Source organism: Telopea speciosissima, chromosome 8, assembly GCF_018873765.1.
Source record: "Telopea speciosissima isolate NSW1024214 ecotype Mountain lineage chromosome 8, Tspe_v1, whole genome shotgun sequence".
NCBI lineage: Eukaryota > Viridiplantae > Streptophyta > Magnoliopsida > Proteales > Proteaceae > Telopea > Telopea speciosissima.
The window spans coordinates 46892787-46917054 of NC_057923.1; the positions used below are offsets into that span (position 1 = coordinate 46892787).

General features: G+C 39.8%; 2 pseudogenes; both read right to left on the reverse strand.

Moving 5' to 3' along the window:
* Positions 1-89: 89 nt before the first annotated feature.
* Positions 90-24268, reverse strand: LOC122672364 (annotated as a pseudogene).
* Positions 11906-13446, reverse strand: LOC122672363 (annotated as a pseudogene).

Below are 24268 nucleotides of genomic sequence, written 5' to 3' on the forward strand. Positions count from 1 at the left end.
TTAGTTCCATGTGAAGTGAAACAACATAAAGTAAATAAGGATTTGCATCCCAAAATATACTAGAACATGGGCCTTCGATGTTAGAGTTGCTCCTTGGAGCTTCAAATGCTGAAGGTACTTGGAGGCACACAGCCTTAACTTTTTCAAAAAATTTAGTCGGATTAGGCATTTTATCATAAAAACAACATATCATTGCCTTTTAAAAAGTACAATAAAGGAATAATGAACAAACCAAGGTTTTATGGAATGCTATGCAATTAAAACAAGTTCTAGTACATTATAAGGCCTAAAAAGCCACTATGTGTGCCTTCAAAATGGTCTATGGGTCTGTAGCAAAGCTTGCAAAGCTACTAGTCCATTATACATGTCTCTCGGGCATCAGTCCTAGCTCTTTGGACCCCTACCCAAACATTTTCAGCCTTTGGGTTGAATCCAAAATATAGTTATTAAAAAAAATGGTAACAAAAAAAAAAAAAATGGAGACTTACAGTACAGGTATTAAACGAAGCAAAATGCCGAACGATATGGTCAAAAAGCAAAGAACAAAAATTGAACAGAAATGAACAATACAGCTTTTAAACGGATATTTTTCAAAAAAAAATAAATAAAGACTAAGAAACAACAGTATACTCATATAAATTGAGAGATTGTTACCTAAATACCTACATCTAATGTTCAAAAGAACTATAACATCCAACATTAATGCAATATATTTCACAACCCATTTTGAGTTTCAAGAAAAAATTAATAAGGGATAAACATAAAATGTAGGAGTTGTAGTTTTTACATAGGGAATTGTTTCAGCATAAGCAACTAATTTGATATGATTATATTTTAATTAGAACATGCGTCAGATGAAATTAGGAGTCTTATGCTCCCTTATCGATTTACATGTAGTAAATTTTGAATTGAGAACCTCACTTAGGATTTTCGGAAACTAACGTAGTCGTGGAGTGCGTTTTGAATTGGAAACTTCATTTCTTAATGAAGCAATTTTTGTTAAACACTTACATAGGATACATGTCATCATTTTTTATTTTTAAACATACGAGAACACGTTTAACGCGTGTTTAAAATGTGGAAGACAAAAGTATGTGCTTTTAATTTGTTCGTTTAAGAGGCATATGACAAAGCATGTTTAAAACGTTAAAAAACGGGAATAGAGTTTTAAACTAGAACACATTTTTGCTAACAGTGGTCCAGAAGGTTTTAGGCTCAATATAGTACAACGAAATCTTAAAAAGGAGCTCTGGGAGTAAACATAGGCTTTAAGCCTTTGTTTGGAGGACCTGGGCTCGTCCATGGATATATGGGCCTTAACTAGGCCTGTAAACTAATTGGATTCGGCTTGGATACGGATCGGATGTAATCGGATTCGAAAATTTCCTGATCGAATACGGATACCTCTAAACGGATTCGGATGCAGATCGAATTCGGATTTTCGACCATCCATTTACACCTCTGCCTTGTGTAACCCGAACCTTCCTCCCCCTAGTGGATACAATTCACTCTCAATCCATAGTTTTAGATCATGATTCTCTTCTCCTCATATTCTAGAACCTGTTGAATCTTCAAAAACCCTCAAGATCATTATTTACTTAATTTTTTAAAATTAAGTATTCGGATTTTTATCGGAGTATTCGGATTTTTTTTCAGATATCTCTAATCGAATACAGATGCCCCTAAACGGATACGGATGCAATCAAATTTGAATTTTTGATTATCCATTTACAGCCCTAGCCTTAACTTGGGTGGCTTGGGTTCGGCTTCGGGTTGAAGTGTGTGGCATGAGCTTAATCTTTCTGGGTTGTGCCATTTGGGCTCAGTCGGACCCGGTGGGCTTAATTAGGGCTTGGGTTATGTTGCGACTGAGTGTCTTAGTTGGTATGATTGTAGCTGCGTGGTTGGCTCAGTGTGACTATGACTGACATTGCGGGTTGGCTTACATGACTATTGCTACACTATTGTGCAAAAACACATGAACTTTCGATTGTGTTTTTCTATCATGCGCCTCCATATAGGGCAACACATGTAAGAAAAATCTATAATTAGCGATTTGTCTTTTTAGTAAAATTTTGTGAAAACTTTAATACCAATTATGAATACGCATGCATGATTTAAGCATACAGAAATAAAATTGAAACTAAACAAGAAATCTTAAATATAACATAAATCTAATCTATACGAGAGAGGCTCTGATACCACTATTAATAAAATGCCTTTAAAAAAAAATTTAACACTTTGATTTTTCCTCATGTAATATTAGGATATTCAAATCAATTAAAAGAATAGCTTAGGGAATCTTTTAAATCAAGGCATAGAAAAAAAATAATATGTTGTGAGAAAGCAGTAGTTGCCTGTGGGGTATTATAATGGGAGTGCGATTTTTTTTCTAGAGTGAGTGATTATTGATTGTTCTCCGGGTTGCGATAAGGCGGGAATGTCCCCCCATGTATTTATTTCTTTTGATTGTTTCTATTTTAATAAAATCCTAAGAACCAACCCGGGTCCTAGAGAATATTTGGGATAAAAAAGAATAATATGTTGTGTCTCACTCCAGTAATGAAATTAAGTATTGTGCCCTATTTGATACTACATCTAAGATTATCTGGCTACGATGGGTTCGTCATGCATGGGTGTCTTCTTGACTTCTCCAATTCCACTTTTTTGTGACAACAAAAATGTCATTCAAATAAGCTATAGTGAAGCTTTTCATGAATGAACAAAAACATATAAAAATTGATGGTCACTTTATTCGTCTTCATTTTCATCAAGGAACATTTCTTCTACCATATGTTTTCTCAGAATATCAACTCACTATTATTCTTATCGAGGCTCACACTTTTATGCATCTTTAGTTTCTTATATCCAAACTTTAAATGGTCTTATCCAGACATCCACCAATTTAAGTTTGAAGAAGTATTAGTTGTATGTAATATGTAATATTTCTCTTTCTATGTAAAGCTCTATAATATTTCTATTTTCCTATAAAATTCTTTCTTTATTTAGTCCTACTATATAAAGCTCTCTAACTCTATCTATTGCCTACACTATAAAGAATCAAGTAAGTAAAGAGACTTTTGCTTGTTCACATGTGTAGATTCATTTATGATTCCCAACTTGGCACTAAAAGGGGGTGAATCAGGGTCAAAATTTCTCCAAAAAAAATTCTTAATATTCATTGTAACTTACCTTTGGTATTCGTAACAATGATGGTACTATATCAATCAACGCTGACGCAATCACACTGTCATATGCACTTGCACCTCGTCACCACAAAAGTGATCAGGTCTATCTGATAGTGCACACCCATCCTGTTATTACCATTCCACTCCAATATCCAAACAAAAATAATGCAACCATAAGAACACAAGATATAATGTGGTTTGAAGATATGCGTACATCCACGGAATAATGTTCTAATCGACCTCAACATTTACTCACACCAGTGATTTTTACTGCAAGTTATAGCTCAGGAACACACTATCATGCTTCAACACTTGCCAACACAAGGACAATAATCTCATTTACTGTATATCAGCTACAACAATGACTCAGGAACCACTATCCTGCTTTAAACCTTAATGCAGCAAAGGCAAGGACTATAATTCAAAACCCTAAACAAACCCCAACTTGCTAAGTTTACAATGAAAGATCAATATAAATTAAATCACCTGCAATTACATTCATGATTTAGGTTTATCAATATTAACCAAACACTAGAACAAAAAAAATAGGGACTTGCAAATGTGGATTACCTAAACCTATGTAATCCTGCTGACGACTATCTCCCCCGGTCTCACATCCCCCTAACCTTATGGTTGAGCAGAATATGTTGGGGTGCCATCCCAGTTTTATATGCCCCTTCTTTTATGATCGAGCAGAATACGCCAGGGTGCCACCGCGGTCTCACATGCTCCTAGCCTTATGTTCGCACAGAATATGCCAAGGTTCCACCCTGGTCTCACGCCCCAACCGGTCTTAGAGAATATACCGAGCAACTAGCCTAGTTGTACCCAGGTTATTATAGTAGAATATGTTGGTCGAATTTGTTTTTTTACTTCTTTACATTTATTCAATGGCTAAGGGAATAGAGAGAATCTGATACACACAAAAATGACCAACCAACAGACATGTGACATGTGGCATGATTTTATTGACCAACCCGATTGCTAGAGGAGCAACACATGAAAACGAACCTCCCTTGATGCCCAACAAACTACTCCTAAGCATGACCCAAAGACAGTTAGAATGGATTGTCACACTATAAAAGATTCCAAACCCCCACTGAGGAGCACTCCACCTAATCAGGGGAGGAATCGTCCCATCATCACAATGTACCCAAGAATTAGGGTGAAAGAGAACCCCAACCGTCTAGATAACTACCCAAAATTTAAATGGCAAATGGGGTGACCCAGGTACAAGATCTGAACACTTTTACTTACTACTCTCTTCGTACCCCTTTTCAGTATTTTTTTTGTGTTCCGAACTGACTTAAGCATCGGAGAATCCCCCCCTCAGAGTCGATCTGTGCCTATTTTGTATTTGTACCCTTTACAAGATGTCCACATCAAAGATGAGGTTTTCGACTGCAACAAAAGCCAACATTAAAGCACTAAAGGATGACACATTGCTAGACGAATCTGCCAGGTCATTCTTCCTATTTACTTGGCAATACTTTTATGCAATGAAAACCGTGGCAAGGAAATCCCCTAAACCTCAATCGGAGAGTATCAATAGTAGATCTCATATCTTTAAATACTTTTCATATTCATGCTCTTGGAAATTATTGGATGTTTGTATTGGACAACACAGTTGGGTATCTATTATTGGATGGTTATCAATATGGGAGGATCTTCACTAAACTCTTAGTTTTTGTAGAAGAAATTCTATTCACATAGAAGACATGTGTTACAAAAGATTTCAAAAACTTCGAAGTTTAGAAACCATGGAGTGGAATATGGTCCTGTCCTACATGTCATACACGAGACCTTCTGAGCTAGAGAATGGACACAACCATTAATATCCCTATAAAGAAAGTTGAAAGTCTAGCTAACAAAATAATAAGATATATTAAAATTATCATTCACACTTGTTAGAGCCATTGAGGGCATTGGAGTGGCGGGCTTGACAATCTGGATCGTCACATTTTCTTCACTAGGATTTTGGGCACCTTTGTTTTCTTGCCATGATAAATTAGAACTTAAATCTCCGAAGCTTAACCTATTAGAATCGGACTGTACCTAAAGAGATCAGATGACCCCATAAAGAAAGAAAGCTTGGACTAGTAGTAAAATAGAAACACCAAGTTTGATGGTAAACGGTGCCCACTTGATGCTCTTTAAGTGACATAACTAGTTTAGCTTTACTCGCACATAGAATTACACATTATGAAAAATTATAATCGCAGACCCTTTTTAGAGATGGATGAATATGGGAAGATTGTAGAACTTCACTGCCACATAGAGTCATAGTATGAGAAGGATTGTAAGCGCCACAATTGTTGATTGATAAGCATTAAATGTAGACATCTATGGAGCACTAAGTGTGGACATTGTAACCAAAGAAAGATAAAGAAGTCTAGCTACATGAAATTGAAAACATTCATTCCCGTATTGAATTACATGATTTAAGAAGATGTTATTTGTTACCACATGTAAGCATCGATGGGTATCAAAGTGAGTAAATGCTTGGCAAGAGGAATTTATTGCTATTGTAAATGGATTGTTACTCTAAGAAGGCGAGCGTGATGGGCTGAAACGAACCACTCTCTACCCCCAATACGGAACCACCACATGTCTCATTGGAAAAATGGTAATCTTCTTAAATCACAGTAATTTCCATTGGTCTTCCTTGCTACCTTACCTGTTGATGTTGTAGGGATGAAAGTGATTCTCCTTGCGCTAGCTATCCCATAATTGAATCATGGAGTGGATGACGAAGGAGGATCACCATGGTTTCTGCAATACCCAGATTTACCAATCTAATGGGTAGAAACTTTCTTTATGAAACTCATATTGAGCACTTGTCCACGTAACTCATACCTACCCTATCTCACTTGCCCACGTTTCCTACAATCCACCTTTTTCACCTATTATTTTAAAATGTTCTTAGAGCGAAGAGAAGCTGCATCATCTATGGATCACATCAACCATGATTTTGGCAACCTGCTAACCTTATTGTTTTTATTTTATTTTAAGTATGTCTTAGTTTCAAAGAAGCCTAGAATCGATTAGTTTTCCCTTAAGTTTTAATTGTTTTTATTGGGTCGATTTAGGATTGTTGGATGACAATGGGTAGGACGAAATATTAGGTGCATAGACTTAATACAAAACCAAGCTGATTGATGTTGCAACTCATCCCAAGTTTTGGTAACTATATAATAGAGTGAATGCTATAGTATTAAGTTGTACTACATGTATTGCATGGATCAAAGTACATAGCATTATTTGGATAACCAGGTTTTGATTGGGGTGAGTCATCCGAGTTGAGTCAAAATTTTCAAAAATTTGGCCAAAAATCATGTAGACTAGGCTGGGGTAAAAAACAAAAAGAATTGATCACAACTTATTTGAGTCAAATGAGACTCGATCTTTCACCCGAGTCACAAACAATATCAGTAAGTCCACTCATTTTGAAAATCCCCATTAAATTGTCGGTGAGTCTATTCATTTTTTAAATCTCTATTAAATTGTTCTACTGGAGTTGAGTAAAATGGCAACGAATCCTCTTATTCGATAGTTCACTGAGAGAAAATAAAACCCTAAGTTACTCTGCAACTTCTCAACGTATAACAACCATGAAGCTTCCCTCTCTTATTTTCAAATCATCAAACTATTCTTGAACTGAACAGTGTACAAAATGGAACTATGTAGAACCTATACTACTAGAAAAATATGTGTCTATTTAATCTGTCATATTGGTCCTCATGAATGAACCCCTGTTATATCCGTACCCAAAAATCTGGGCTAATTTGAAATTTTGATATTAAGTGTTGCGATACCGACGACTGATGACATCGGTGACCTTGGTCTACAGCAGTCAAAGATAGAATTATTGACAGAAAGGATGAGAAATACTTTTACCATAGTAGAATTGTCGACTACCCTTTGTGCACGTGTTGTGGTGCGGAGTCAGTCAGGAGGGGAACCCAAACCCCCACCCGGATGATTAGTGATAAGTGACCAACCGTGAATAATTAAATTCAACCATGCATGGTAGCTAATGACATTTGATGCGTATGATCCATAGTATTTATGCCCTTGAGGGTGTATGAGTGAACTGGAGAAAGTCTCAGCTCGATCCGAGTCAAAAATAGGCCATTGGAAGCTTTAAAACTGGATCAAATGAATGTGGGCCCCACCTAGCTCTAAGTGAGACCTACCCCTACTTAATGTTAACTTAGTCTAGGGGTATTAAAGTCAACTCACCCCAGGTGGTGCTTGTAATGAAGGTTTATAGGAGTTATTGATCAGAGCGTCTGTATGTATGCTATCTAGACCGAGTGGGACCTACGTACCCTATATGACATTAAATTGGGTTAGGGACATTAGGCCCACTTTACTCTTTGTATATGGACTGTGGGCCTAAGTTGGTTAAAGGGCCCAATAACTTATAAAGGGATCTAAGGTGTTAGTGATTAGCCAAACATACCCTAGGAAACTAAGTATTGTGTCTAACCAAACATGCCCTAGTGGCCATGTGTGTTAAATAGAGACCATTGCACTATTCACCCATTTCTCCCCCAAATTAGAAACCTAAATCGATTTGGAGAAGGAGAAGGAGAAGAACAAGAACAAGAACAAGAAAAAGAAGGAGAAGAAGAAGGTGGGAGGAGCACACCCTTTACCTTGCCTCACCATTGTAGGTACACTCCTCTCCATTTCATTTTCCCCCTCTCTCTCCCTCTATGCAATCTTTGGAAGGAATCATAGAAGAATCATGTCCTACCATTGATAGAGCTCTACCTACCAAATGGGGAGTGCCATCAATAAGGGACATTAATGCTTCTATGCTTGTACTAAGTGAGCTATTATGGTTTTTATGCTTCCATAAATGTTATCCTAAGACCATTAGGTAAATCCTAATCCAAGAGCTTGTGATTTTAGATTTCTCCTTGGAACCTTGGGTTAAACCTCCATGGTTATGTATCAAACAACTTATGGAGGTTTGATTAAGCACATCTACCCCTCTTGTGCACTTCCATGTACCAAAAACCCTTACTATTATGGGATGGTCCATCAAAGCTATCTCTAGCATAAGAATGTATAAGCTAGTGTTCATTGATTTCAAATCTATCACCCATCTCATATGTAAGCTTGGGTTTATAAACCCTCTTGATGATAAGACCTAAAATCCTAGATTAGGGTAACATTCTTGGCCATCATTGTATGGCATGACCCTAGGACATACCCATTTGAGCCATGAAACCAAAGTCCCAAGCCAAATCTTCAATATAAATTTGTTTATGTAAAAAAGGTAGATGCAGTCGGGCTAAAACGGTAGGAGTAGCCCAGGTGACCTTCCTACCTTTTTTAGGAACAGTCTAGAAATGTTCCTACCATTTTAAAATATTTACACTTTTGAACCCCTATTGATTCCTACCCTTTTGGGGACCTTAGCACTAGTCTCCTGTGTGTCTTTTTGTGTATCTAAGGCACCCAAATACGGGGGTCGACTCACATTTTAGCACGTCGGATCACTTGCGGCTCAATAGAATCAAATCTCAAGATGAGGAAATCAGATACCTGAACCTATTGTTGAAACATGTTATGCTTCATGGTTGTGGTTTGCCTTATTTACATGCATGAATGGTTAGCGAGTATGGTCGGTTAATGGACCATGTGTTGTAAGGCACATATTGATTGCAAGGCTTGCATATTATATGTATATGCTAGGGTGCATTATACTTTCAATTCTTTTATTACGATATGACATTGGCACGAGAACATGTGGTGTGTGTATTGAGATGGATAACGTTATATGATGAGAATGAATATGTATTGAGAAAGTATGGATGCATGATGTGGATAAACATGGTATTACATGAATGAGAATGAATGTGGTTATATGGTTGTGAGAATGAATATGACGTTATATTGAAATGTGAGAATGGTTAATGATGATAACATGTGTGAGTGTAATGTGATCCAAGTGTCGTAGTGTGCGCCGAACTTGCGATCTGAGATATGAGAATGTGTGATGAGTACGAGATGTGCGAGATTGATGTGATTTAAGCGCCGTAGTGTGCAACGGACTTGGGATTGAAGATTGAAAATAATTGTATGTGCACGTGTAAGCTAGAGGGGACGAGAGGATAGTGAGCCTGATGTAGGGACTATGGACTTGACCTCTGGCCTTTACTTATGCATGCACCTTTACTCATTTAGATGCATATGGTTAGGATCATATTTCCCTAGTGCTACACCCCTTACCAACAAGGAGTAAGGTGTTGGGTAACCGGTGGTGACTTTCGATGGACTGGGGTACTATTCTCAATAGATCGATTCCGTAGTGGGCGCTGGGATCAGGTGAGAGCTAGGGTTATATCGGGGGCTTACAGTGCAGGACGTACACATGTATGGCAGGCTTCCAACCGCAACTCGGGTTGACATTGTCGGATAGGCCATCCGTGTGTGAGAGGTGAAGGGCCGGGGATGCTACCTAGGGCGTTGCAGTAGCACTAGACCCAACTTAGGCATTTGTTTGGTAAGTGGATAATGTGCACGTGTAAGTTAGAGGGGGTGAGAGGATAGCGAGCCCGACGTGGAGGGACTATGGACTCGACCTTTGGCCTACGCGTGTACGTACCTTAATATGCATTAGATGTATGCTGGTTAGGATGACACTATACCCGATGCTACGACCCTTGCCAACAGGGGTTTATGTGTTGGATAAACCCCCACGGGGACACCAGTGTGTACCGATTGAGGTGTTGGGAGCGGCGATTCTGACGCGAGGACTGGAACTGTGGCAGTGGGGTTAACTTTGGGGGTTTGTTGGATAAACCAGTGTGTATCGATTGAGGTGCTGGGACCGGCGAGTCCGATCGAGGACTGAGACCGGTAGGCTCCCAAGGCAACTCGGGTTTGACTTCCCCAGATAGGCCATCCGTGTGTGCGAGGTGGAGGGCCAAGGATGCTGCTTAGGGTGTTGCAATAGCACTAGACCAGACTTAGGCATTGTTTGTCAGGTGGATAATAATAAAATTGAACTCATGTGGCATTACTGTAAATCAGACCTGATGTACGAATTGTCCTGGTGGTATGGGACGCTGTGGGATTCATTTATCATGTTTGGTTTGCATCTTTGTGATTGCATTTATAAATGTTGTAGCCATTTGCATGATTCGATTTGCTCATTGGGCTCAGTGGAGCTCATTCCTCGCGGAAACTTCTTTTTAGATGATGGGACAGGTATGGTGGAGCGGGTCGGCTCAGCGTATGATGTCCCTGAGGGCATTAGCTATGGCTGGTGAGTTCCCAAGGTTGGGGAGCATGGATCAGACTGCTACTACGTGGCTTGCTATCGGGGGAAGTAGTAGCTTGGGCCGTGGGCCATATTTTTATACTTTATATCTTGTTACATTAATACCTTGCTACCTTATTATTTTGATTCTCGTCATGAGTGATGTGTTATCTAAATATTATGTAATACATAAGTCCAGATGGGAATAATCGATAACTGTTGACATCTTGATGTGATGAAATGATAACTTTGGATAAACTGCCACAGTTAATATATTTATGTTATCACATAGTTTCTGCTACTCTGATTATGATTAGTTATATTTCATCTGGTCATTTGAATTAACACGTGGTGTGGATGAGTTAGCTTAAATACTGCATCAGTGATCCTGGTGGGTGTGTGGAGCGTATTTATATGCTCCAGTCACTGATTCCGATGGTACAGAAATTTGGATGCAATAACTTGGTATCAGAGCGCAATGCTCTACCTTAAGCTAACTCGTGATCCAGCCGATTCGATTTACTCTATGATAGGATTAATTAAAAGCTTATAAGAATACATCAAATAATAACGAGACAAGTAAAGAAATGAGGAATTCAAATAAGTTGTACTATGCATTGATAATAGAAATAAAGTTAGGTTGGAATTATGCCCAAACTTACAATCAAGTAAAAAGGGAGAATTTACACCATAAACCCTGAGAAAATAAAAGACAAAGGGTTTAGAGATCTAAGCCATATAGGCAACAAAAAGAAGCACCATCAAGCTATCATCACTGCTCTGATGGTGGTGATGTGTCTGGAGAACCAACGGCCTCTTCCAAAAACTCTTGGATACATGACGAGTATCTACACATTTAAAATGGACAAAATACAACAAAGGAATTAGTCAAAAAGGAAACAATGATATGGAGACAAAAGCAATTATGCAAATATAATGGTGAACTATAATAACTAAGACTAGAATTTTAAATTACAGTTAAATTAGCCCGGATTTTTGGGCACGGATATAACAACCTCCCCCCATTTTTTTGGGGTGTGGATGAGGGAGAGTATTCCATTTCTGTTTTCCGATTGATGAACCACATTATTCACTTATAAGCAGAAAATTTAAATGAACATTGAATTCGTAATATATACAACAAAAGCTTCAAGAAATTTCTACCAAAAGTTTCAATGAAGAACAAATTTGTGAATTTTTTTTTTACTATATTTTTCTGGTTTTTTTTTCATATTTTTCCTGTATTTTTTTATTTTTTTTTATTAATTTATATAATTTATTATATTTTAAAATAAGAAAAATGTGACTTGCCCTGACTAGGTTTGATCGACTGAGTCACCAGGTTTTTAAAAGGCGAATCGAGCCAGAAAACCTGGTTTTCCAACTGACTAGCATTACATATTAATGCTTCTTTATTATTAGATAACTGCATATACAATTATACCAATAAAGCTTTATATATTTTGGAAGTTACATATATATATATATCGAAAGTTAAGCCGGAGCCATACAGCTTTTCTTCCATGAGTTGGTCTAACCGCCCTACCATTGGGGTAGTGAGATAATTCACCCAATAACCCACCTCGCCTTTCCTGAACAAAGTCTGATTTTTGAAGCAGGAAATGGATTTCGTTGATGACTTGTTCACCTCTAGACTTCTTAGACATCGAAACTACACAATCTTGATATCTCATCTATTACACCATCTCTCTCTTCTTCTATGGTAAAAGGGCATCCCATGAACTCTGCAAGTCTCTTCAACTGACAAGTGATGTCTTTCTTCAATTCTTCATACTTCAAAAATAACACTTTTTGAGGCCTTTCTAAGTATTCATTCCAGTAACCCAAGGCATGATCTTTCTTCAATTCTTCATACTTCAAAAATAACACTTTTTTAGGCCTTTCTAAGTATTCATTCCAGTAACCCAAGGCATGATCCCAAAAGGGTCCAAACCCTGTTATTCCCTTACAAAACATCTCAAACCCTTTCTCTAGTGAAAGTGGGCCAAGAATTTCAGGCCTTGCCTTGTTGGTGAAGTGCCAATAAGAGACCAAAGTGTCTCTAGGATTCCTATATAGATAGACAATTTTGCAGTTGGAGTTCTTGATGGATTCTGGGAGCCATGGGTAAGGAATATGGGTGGCGAAAAGCCTTAGAGAAGGAAGATGTGCTAAATTAGGAAGCTTGTGGTTGTCTGTGTACAGCTTAAATTCAAAAAAGGGAACAAGATCATGAGGGTTATTTGTCAGCAAAGGATGGTTTTAATCATCAGAAAGAGACCAAAGTGTCTCTAGGATTCCTATATAGGTAGACAATTTTGCAGTTGGAGTTCTTGATGGATTCTGGGAGCCATGGGTAAGGAATATGGGTGGCGAAAAGCCTTGGAGAAGGAAGATGGGCTAAATTAGAAAGCTTGTGGTTGTCTGTGTACAGCTTAAATTCAAAAAAGGAACAAGATCATGAGGGTTATTTGTCAGCAAAGGATGGTTTTAATCATCAGAAAGAGACCAAAGTGTCTCTAGGATTCCTATATAGGTAGACAATTTTGCAGTTGGAGTTCTTGATGGATTCTGGGAGCCATGGGTAAGGAATGGGTGGCGAAAAGCCTTGGAGAAGGAAGATGGGCTAAATTAGGAAGCTTGTGGTTGTCTGTGTACAGCTTAAATTCAAAAAAGGGAACAAGATCATGAAGGTTATTTGTAAGCAAAGGATGGTTTTGATCATCAGAAAGAATAGTACTAGTGTATCGTTGACGATTATGGATAGCAAAAGCCAAGGCCTTCAACCAAGTAGTACCTGATTTTGGTGTGGTGACTAATATAACATCACTGTCAGATGCATGGAAGTGGTTTTGGAATGATATTGCTGCTTGTATCCCCTAGGCATGACACCAAGAACCTTGATATTGATAAAGGGGAAGGCCAGTCCACCGTTTCTCTTTGGACATGGAAGAAAGAAGTGCCATAGCAGGAGGAGAATCAATAGTACGTACTACTTTGGTTGATGATGTGGGTGTTAGTCATGAAATGAAAAGGGTAGCTAGCTAGGTTCTTCACCTTATGATCAGTACATTAATTTAGCAAGTACTAGATTTATATACATATGAGGGAGTACTCTTTAGGTCTTGTTGTGCGTGAATTTTTTTTTTTGGTGCAGTGCATGAATGACTTACAAAATATTAGGAATGTGGTTCACATGGTCCACTTATTGAGGAGCGAGATAGCTAGCTCATTACGTAATGAGGATCACATGGTCCACTTTTTCTGTATATACAAAGGACAACATTGAACAATATGTCTCACTTGCTCTTGTTTGTTGGTCTATTTCACACCCACACAAAGCCTTGGGGAAATTTTACAGTTTATTTACCCTCATTTAAGTACTGCAACCCAATTGGACGAATAAGGCCACGTGAAGTGAAGTCCAACCTCTCTCTTCTCGCTACACAGTACACACCTAATCTCACTTAACGTGCTCCGTTAGGTGTTATCAAAAATAGAAAACGTGTTCCATTAGGTGTTTGCCGATAGGAAGATTATCACGAAAACCAAAGTTGGCGTAATTAATTATCAAGTCAAAAAAAAAAAAAAAAACGTGTCCCAAAATTCCAATGCTTTTCTATTTTCACTCGTTTTTCATGTACAATTTCTATAATCTTCAATTTTTTAATATTATAGTTATGTTTGGTATGCCTTTCTATTCTTATAATAGAGGATGCATTTTTTTCTTTTCTGTTTTGGTAAAGGAAAATTTTATTACAAAAGGGGGCAAGAAGTACATAAGGCATTTTAATGGCAAAGATCAAGAAGTCAAAGAGTGGAAATAGATCAATCTATTTTATTTGCTAGACATACAACCTTCTTGCCTAGAGAGTCAGTGTTAGAGTTCGCTTCTCTAAAAATATAAGAGAAGGAGCATCCATTAATGAGAGATGCAAAATGAAAGAAGTCCTCCACGATTCCGGAGTTCTCTAATGGAGGGTGCGCAGACGAGCCATTGAGCAAGGATATAAGAGTGGAGTTGTCGGATTAAACCACCACATTGGAGAAACCTGCTTCATGGATGACTTGTAAACCAGCACGAACGCCTAGAGCATCTCCCATGCGGACACTTCAGAAGTTCACCGGATCAGAAAAGGCCAAAACAGGAGAGCCGGTGTGGTCTCTAAGAATAACTCCAATGCCCCCATCTGAGGATGCATTCTTTTCATTATAAAAATATAGAGGATGCATTCTTACGTGGGAAAGAGAATGTTGTTTGGATAGATGTTTAATTAAAATGCATTCTTGATTGTAATGCTTAGATATTTCATCGAACATCTCATGAGCAGTAGTTTGGTCATGTTGATCTGATCAATAACAATCCGCTGTCGTTGGTCATTCTATATCCATCTCCACCTTCACCATGGATATCACATGTTGCATTATCATCCAATATGCCTTGCATGGTTGACGAATCGGTATCAGATTGGTCAATTTGTATTGATATCGGTGGAGATCAATACGATACTGATCCAGGGGTACTTGACCAAGCATATAATTAAAAATAAAACTATTTTTTATTAAAATTTAGGGGTAAAATCATCTGAATTAGACTAATACAGGCCAATCTGGTCAGTATCGTATTGGAATCGATAGAGATCGATACTGATCCCGATACCAATTACTAAAGCCCTGATGCCTTGTCTCTCAAGGCCGTTGGATCAGGAGCAAGAAATGGGTGAATAGACTGGGCATTAGAAGAATCAAGGAGTATTTTTTATTTAAATAGGTCCTACTATATTCTATTCTATGGAGGGAGGGGAAGTGTGAACAAAGAGACTCGAACCCAAAACTTCTTCGCAGCAATATGCTTCCATATGCCACATGCTACTAACGCACTTGTGCACAGAACAATCAAGGAGGTTAATCATGGTGCCCTTATCAATCTTATTTGGAGGATAGCTTCCAAAGAATGACTAAAATCTGGGCCAATCAGGTCTAGTCAAAAGCCCTTGAAAATTCCCTCTGGACTGTCAATTGCTTTATTGATGCCTCTTGGTTCTAGAGAAAGATTCTACAGTTGAAGGTTAAGAGTGCTCCCTCTTTTTATGTGTCTATCAACCACGGGAGAAACACTTTCCTTTGGCTGGACAAGTGGCATCCTAGAGGGCTTCTACTCTCCTCTTATGGCAATAGGATTCGTTATGATGCATATGTATCCCTGGCCGGCCCCTCTATCTCTCCTTCCTTAGTTGAGGTTTGGGGCCACCTCCATCTTGTTTCTCGGTGGCCCAGAGGCTCTGGTGATCTCCCTCTGTGGCCGGCTTCGTCGTCTAATAGGTTCACCTCTGCCTCAACCTGGAATCTCGTGAGATTTACTAAGCCTATTGTCCCTTGGCATAAGCTGATTTGGGGTAATGGCAACATTCTTAGGCATAGTTTCATTCTATTAGGTTGTAAGCCTTAGAAAGAAACTCTTCCTTCACCCATGTGTCTAGGATCCAAGGTGCTTTTTCACATAAGCGTGCGCATTGAGCTGGGCTGAGCCGGACATGGGTTGGATGTGGGAATATGGGCTGGGCTTTTTTATTTAAATTTTTTGTCATGGGATTGGGCTACTTGGGCCTATTTCTAAATGGTAATGGGTGGGATTCTTTCCAATAGACATGTCAAGGGTATAGAAATGTCTTTACATAAATATATGACCACATGTACAGGAGTGCTCTAAGGCACAGATTTGGAATCTTTCGTTTGAAATTCCATGAGATCAAATCCTCTCCGTTAAAGTCCATAGAGATGTATCCCTTCAGAGGGGCATACCCCTTCAAAGGGTTGCCTTGAAAGGACACCTTCACTTCTATATGTAGGAGAGCCCAGATTTCATCTTCCATCCAATTTTTGGATTCTCTCTTTCTCTCAAATGAATTTCTTAGGGCCTCTTTAGTAGCACTTTTCTTTTCATTTTCATTTTCTGACACATAAACGTTGTTACAAGTGTTTGGTACAATTAATGGATCCATATCAAAATAATAGAAAACACCTCCAAAATGATAATTGACTCAAGAGTCCATTCTGGATTATAGTCAAAAAATATTTTATCATTTTTTTGGTATTATAGTGAGCATGTGCTTATAAAGCCCCAGAGTCAAGGGTAGAAATGTCACTTCCTCTTTAATTAGAAGACAAGTCCTAACCTTCTTCGTCTTCTTCTTCCTGCAACCCCACCCGCCTCCTCCTCCTCCTCCTCCTCCTCCTCCTCCTTCGTCTTCTTCCTCCTGCTGGAACCCCACCGCCCCCACCCCTTGCTGCAACCCAAACCAACCCCCGCCCTCACCCATCCTCCCTTCCCTGCAACTCCCCCAGTCCAAGGGAGACACCTTATTCTTCTGCTGCCCCCAGAAGGACACGGCAGTGCATCTGCCGTCTTTCTGCTAATGTGCGCCTTAGCTGTTCCCCCTGAACAATGGGTCATTACAACCTCTAAATGAACCTCCATTTTCAAGCCCGATTCAAAGTGTGACTGGTTTTGCATTCAAAGGCAGAATTAACGGAAGCCCATTTGCATATAGGAGAGATTGGTACAGGGGCTTGGAGGAATTGCTCGATTTCATCTCTCTGTTCTTTGATTTGTGGGCCGAGTTCTTCAGATATGAAGGATGTGAGAGTGCTGTAAGAGGAATTAAAGAAAGGGAAAATTGCCTAGATCTACTTAGATAAGAAAGTCAATTACACGATAAGTAGGTTTAAAATATTTTTACATCTATTATTGCTCATGTAACCCAAGATATAAATAAACTGAACTTCCTAAAATACCCCAACATCCCTTCATCTTTTCATACCCGAAAATCACTTCATCTTCTTTTATTTTATTTTATTTTCATTTTTTCATATTTTTAATTAATTGCGGGACCCACCACCATCTCCTCCTTTTCTTCATCTTCTTCTTCTTTCTCCACCAAGGCGGAACCAGCCCTACAACACCCTCACCTTGCTCTGCAACTCCACCCCCACCTGCAACACCCATTCTCTCTCTCCCGCTTTCACTCCCCCTCCTCTGCAACCCACCCATCCCGCTTCCCTGCCCTTCCCCATCACCCCCGACCTCCTTTCTACAACACCCTTCCCACCCCCCACCATTTTTCGCCTTTCCTCTTCTCTGCCTATCTGTGGTGCATTAATCTTTTTAAGATGTTCAAGCAAAGATATGAGTTTTTTACTGGATTCTTAGCTCTACTATCTTTTTTCTGGTGCGTAACGGAGCATAAAATGTTGCACAATCACACAACTTCGGATTCCTCTACTACCACTAGATCATCTCCTTGATGATGATAAAAATGTAAGCTTTCTCCCAATTTTCAATAAAAGAATAAGACATTTTGGGCTCTTGAATCTCAAAACCCAGAAACCCAGAAGAGATCTTTGTGCTATTAAGCGTCCAATTTCCAAGCCCTTGAAGAATTTCTAATTAAAATGTTAATTGAGAAGTCAAGTATCCAACGTCTACCCTCTCTATTTCCTTTTTAATAGTGAATTATTGAGACGAAATCAGTTAGTGGAGGAAGATCAAAAGATCTTCGATTATGTTATCTCGATCAACGTGCGAAAAGGGTGAGGTAGTTTTGGCATACCAAAATATCAATATGAGAATTGGGTTTCTGGAGATTCCATCTCTGAAGTGGATTCTGTGAGAAAAGCTGATCCTAAGATGGGTTCCTCCGAAATCATTGTTTCTAAACTCAAGATTCGATTTTGGGTCTGGGATTTGGGATTTCTGCAGGAACGGAGTAGCCATGGCGAGATAGTGAAGGAGCATTTTAGAATCTCATCGGGCTGTAATCAGTTAGGCGCGAAACAAAACTTTACCATTCAAATTTATTGTCCTGTGGTTTGACAAAGTTCCCAGTGTTGACGGGAGAGGGGGGAGGGGAAAGGGCAGAGAAGCAAGGGGTGAGGCGAGGGTTGATGAGAGCACTGTGGAGGGTAGGGAGGCAGGGGATGAGAGAGTGAGAGCAGGAGGAGTGGGTGTCACAGGTAGAGGTAGAGCTTCCAAGGGATTTGCAGGCGCGGGATGCTGCAGCATTCTTTAGAGAAAAAAGAGGAGGTGGATCCCACATATGGCATTAAAAATGAAATAATTAAATAAAAAAAATTTAAAATAGAAATAAAAAAATATGTGGAGAGAGAAGCTGAAAAGAGGTTGGGGTATTTAAGGAAGTTTAATATGATCAAAAAGTTACTTTGGGGATTAAGTAAATCTTTTTAAAATTGAAACTAATAACCATAAATATATTTTAAAGCTACTAATCTTGTAATTAACTTTTTTATCAAGTGGATCTAGGAAATTTCCCCTTAAAGAAACTTGTTAAGTTTCGTATGGTGTTAATTTAATGAACCTCCATCAAAATAAATACACAGAGTAGGGAGTGATTTACTCCATAAGAAAAGAAAGAAAAAGAATGAATCCTACCTATCCTAATATGTAGTTTACACTAATTGATAGCCATGCACAACATTATAAACGTGTGTGAATGAGTCAATACGTTAATAGTCCCCCTCAAGGTGGAGCATGAAGATTACGAATGCCCAACTTGGACTTCAGATGGAGAAATTGTGGGCGGCCAAGGGATTTGATAAACAAATCGGCAAGCTGATCAAAAGAAGAAATCTTGAGGGTATATATGTAATAGTCCCTGTTGTAATTTTGCATGAACAACATGACAATCGAGCTCAATATACTTGGTTCGTTCGTGATAAACGGGGTTGGCAGCAATGTGAAAGGCTGCCTGGTTGTTGCAGTAGAGGGGAATATGAGGTGGAGGAGGTAAACCTAGATCGCGTAAAAGGTACGTGAGCCAGGTGAGTTTGCAAGTAGTGACAGCCATGGTGCAATACTTAGCCTCTGTAAAAGAATGAGATACGGTAGCCCGTTTCTTCGTCTTCCAAGAAATCGGAACAGAGCCAAGAAAAATGCAACAACCTGTTGTGGAGCAGCAAGTCATGGGGCAGCTGGCCCAGTCAGAGTCGCAGTAGGCAGCTAGAGTAAGAACATTCTTGACAGCGATGAGAATTCCTTGACCTGGTGTGCCCTTCAGATATCGAAGTAATCTGTTTGCAGCATCAAGGTGTGGTTGACGGGGTTGATGCATAAATTGGCTTAAAATATTAATAGTATGTACAATATCCGGCCGTGTAACGGTGAGATAAATCAAACGACCAACCAACCATCGATAAGGAGCTGGATCAGAGAGAATGGTCCCTAATGAATCAGAAAGTTTCAAATTTTGTTCCATGGAAAAATTAATAGGCTGAGATCCAGTGAGTCCACAATTATCCAAAATATCTATGGTATATTTTCGTTGACAAAGATAGAGACCCTGCTGAGAACGGGCAACCTCAATGCCAAGGAAGTATTTGAGTGCGTCGATATCCTTTGTATGAAACTGAGTGCAAATGCGATCCTTGACATCCTGATGTAAGGTAGCATCAGACCTAGTAAGAATGATATCGTCCACATAAACAAGGACAAAAATTGATGCAGATGCCCGATGGAGAGAAAATAAAGAGTGATCCGCCTCTGATTGAATAAAACCAAAACTGATCAGGGCAGTAGATAGTTTAGAGAACCAATTGCGGGAGGCTTGATTGAGACCATAGAGAGAGCGCTGCAATTTGCAAACCAGGTTGTCCCCCTTGCGCCGATATCCAGGCGGAGGATGCATGTAAACGTCTTCAGTAAGATCCCCATTTAAGAAGGCATGCATTGTGTACGTCTAGCTGCCGAATTGGCTAAGCATTGGCGATGACAACAGTGAGGAGAATCCGGATAGTGACCAGCATAGCGACCGGTGCAAAGGTGTCATGGGAATCTACCCCTTCAATTTGTGTATAGCCTTTGGCAACAAGGCGGGCTTTGTACCGCTCAATAAAGCCGTCAGGCTTCCGTTTGATTCTGAAAACCCATTTGGATCCAATAGCTCGCTTGCCAGCAGGGGGAACAATAAGAGACTAAGTCTGATTAGTAGTGAGAGCATGAATTTTAGATTCCATGGCAGCACGCCATGCAGGGTATTTCATGGCATCTGCAAAAGTGGTAAGTTCAAAGGTAGTGGTCAGAGCAGTGAGGAAAGACATGTGAGTGTCAGAAAATCGGTGATAACATAAAGAATTAGCTAGAGGGTGAATCCTACTTGAACCGACTGTTGAAGATGACGTCGCTTGGGCAAGAGACAAGTAATAATCCTTCAAGTAGCTCGGTTGTTTGATGAGGTGGATAGGACGGGTGGAAGGGGTGGCGGTGGGCAAAATAGGAGGTGTGGTGAGGGTGGTAACCATAGGGGCGGTAGGTGTAGGTTCATCAGGAATAGGATGTGGAGGGGTATCATCATGATCAGAGAAGGGTATTGGTAAAACGGAGGAGAGTGTGATGGGAGGGTTGGGTTGTAATTGAAAGGGGAAAATTGATTCATGAAAAACCACATCCTGTGAAACATATGATTTTTTTGAGGTGAGGCCATAGATTTTATAACCCTTTTGGCCATGAGGATAGCCAATAAAAATTCCAGACAAAGCCCGATGGTCAAATTTGTGGCGTATTGTAATGTTACGCCCAAAACAGAGACAACCAAACACCTTGAGATGGGAAAATTTTGGAATTTTGTGAAATAAAAGTTCATGGGGAGTTCGCCCACAAAGCACAGGGGTGGGTAACCGGTTGATTAGATAATAAGCAGTGAGAACACAGTCACCCCAAAATTCTAAAGGAAGGCTACCCTGAAAACGGAGAGCACGGGCAATAGCCAATAGATGGTGATCCTTATGCTCTACAATGCCATTCTGTTGGGGAGTATAAACACAACTAGATTCTTAAAGCACCCCAACTGTGGAAAAAAAATTGAAAGGTGTCATTGTTAAAAAATTCCCGTGCATTGATTAGATAATAGGCAGTGAGAACACAGTCACCCCAAAATTCTAAAGGAAGGCTACCCTGAAAACGGAGAGCACGAGCAATAGCCAATAGATGGTGATGCTTATGCTCTACAATGCCATTCTGTTGCGGAGTATAAACACAACTAGATTCTTAAAGCACCCCAACTGTGGAACAAAAATTGAAAGGTGTCATTGTTAAAAAATTCCCGTGCATTGTCAAAGCGTATCTTACGAATGGATGCACCAAATTGAGTTTTAGCCATGAGAAAAAAAGAACGAATTAAAAAGTTCACTTGAGATTTGTTGTTCATGAGAAACACCCATGTCATGCAAGTATAGTCATCGACAATATTTAAAAAGGAACGTGCTCCAGAGTGGGTGGGAGTGTGATAAGGGCCCCAAACATCAACATGTATTAAATTAAAACAAGATGAAGTAGATATCATGCTTGATGAAAATGGTAACCGTGTTTGCTTCGCAAGAGGACAAACAATACATACATGTTTAGGATAAAAAGAAATAGAATCATCCAAATGTTTTAAATGTGAAAAAATAGAAGGAGACGGATGACCGAGTCTCCAATGCCAAAGATCGAATTGGGGAAAGGTGGTGGCAAAAGCTAGCGAAACCGAGGAGTCCAAGAAGTATAAACCACCATGTCGCTTACCCGTTGCAAAAAACATCTTCGTCCATCGGTCCTGAAAAAGATAAGAATCAGCCATAAAGGTAAGAATACAATCAGAATTGGAGGTTAGTTTGCTAACGGATAAAAGGTTGTATTGGAAAGAAGGAACGTGAAGGACAATAGTGAGATGCAATTGGGGAAATAGGGGAACAGTAACAATGTGTAACAGGGGCAAAGGACCCATTTGGGAGCTATATGGTAGAGGGAAAAGGGGTTGAGGAAGACAATAATATTGAATCGGAAACCATATGATCGGTGGCACCGGTATCAACAATCCAAAACGAGGAGGAAGGTAAGCAAGTAAGGCTGTACCTGCGACATTGGCTAGTGGATGGGGAGTACCAGTAGGAAGGAGAGACAAGAGCTGCAAAAGCTGGTCGGCGGTGAGGGAAGGTGTGGGGGCTGTTGATACCTGATCTGATGATTGTGTGAGATGGGCAGCAGAGCGAGCAAGTGGAACGCAAGCAGGAGTAGCAGAACGAGGAGCAGATTTGTTTCTAGTAGCAAAGCGAGGGGTCCAATTCACCGGGTACCCATGTTGTTTGAAACAAATCTAGTCCAAGGAAGGGGAGCGAGCGGTCTACAGAGAGCGCTGGCGTTCCTCTTGAAGGAGCAAGGAATAGGCCTTGGCCATGGTGGGTAAGGGATCCATCAGAAGTATTTGGCTATGAACCACCGAGAATGAATCATTTAGTCCTTGGAGAAAGTCAATCAATGCATCAGTCTCTACAAAAGAATGGAGTAGTCATGGCGTCACAAGTACATGTGGGGAGCGAATGGTAGACAGCGAGTTCATCGCGGAGAGCCTTCAAGGTAGTATAGTACTTGGATATCGAATCAGTGCCATGAGAAAGATTGGAGATAGAACGCCGTATCTCGAAGATACCAGGGGGGGCATTCTGTTGAGAGAAGCGGGCAAAGAGATCTTCCCAAACGTCATGAGTATTGGTAGTCCACAGGATGTTGTCGGCAATAGAAGGAATGGTTGAGTTGATCAACCATGATGACCATGGAGTTGCAGCGCCTCCAAGCCAGAAGGTCAACAGAGTCATCAGCAGGTTGCGGGAGGGAACCATCGATGAAACAAAGCTTATTTTTGGCATGGAGAGCCATGGTAATGGCGCAACTCCATGTGGGAAAATTGTCGCCGTTGAGAAGCTGAGTGACCAACGGTGTGCCGGGATGATCAGAATTATGAAGAAAATAAGGGGAACTAGGATCAGAGATCGCCAGAGCCATGAGAGAAACTCAAGATCGAGTCTTAAGTTGATACCATGCTAAGTTTCGTATGGTGTTAATTCAGTATATCTTCCATTGAGAATGATCAAAATAAATACACAAAGTAGGGAGTGATTTACTCCATAAGAATGGAAAGAATAAGAATAAATCCTAACTATCCTAATATGTAGTTTACACTAATTGATAGCCATACACAACATTATAAACGTGTGTGAATGAGTCAAAACTCATCCATAACGTTAACAAAACTCTGTTGTTGATGCTGTTGTTGTTGATGTTCTCCTAAAGACAAACGAAGACCAGTGGAGACGACGTTGGATTGTTGGTTTTGGAGTTGAGCAAGATGTACAAGCATCGGTTGAGGCTGAGATAGCAGAGTGAATAGATTGATTGGTGCTGCAGTGGCAGCGGCAGTGGCAGCGGCAGTGGCAGCAGAAGCAACAGTTTCTCGTCCCCTATTGCATGGGTTAACGCCAACTGCAGAGAAAGAACACCCACATATGCCTATTTCAGAATCAAGAACTTCGAATAGATATAAACCTGAATCAGAAGAACAAAATTAATACGACCCAACTCACCTCCATTATTGAAAAACATATGGGATTGATCAAGAATCCACCCAGTTGTGGCTGCAAGGTATAATCGCTTCCAAGCAAGTTCTTCTGATCCTGTCCGTTTCTGCAAAAACCCATTGAAATGAAATTAAGGAATGGGGAGAGATGATGATGATAAGAATAAGAATAAGAATAAGAAGAAACGGATTGAAGTCGGAGAGATTGCAGTACCTGTTTAAGAGCAGAACATTAGATGGGTATTGAGCTTGGACAGCCATTGTAGATGGTAATGGAAGAAGACGACGAAGAACAGAGAGGTATATAATATATATTGTGGGTAAAAGATGGCAGTAAGGTAATATGGAGCGATGTGGGGGAGGTCAATTAACGTGCACACACCATGAGCATGAGAGAA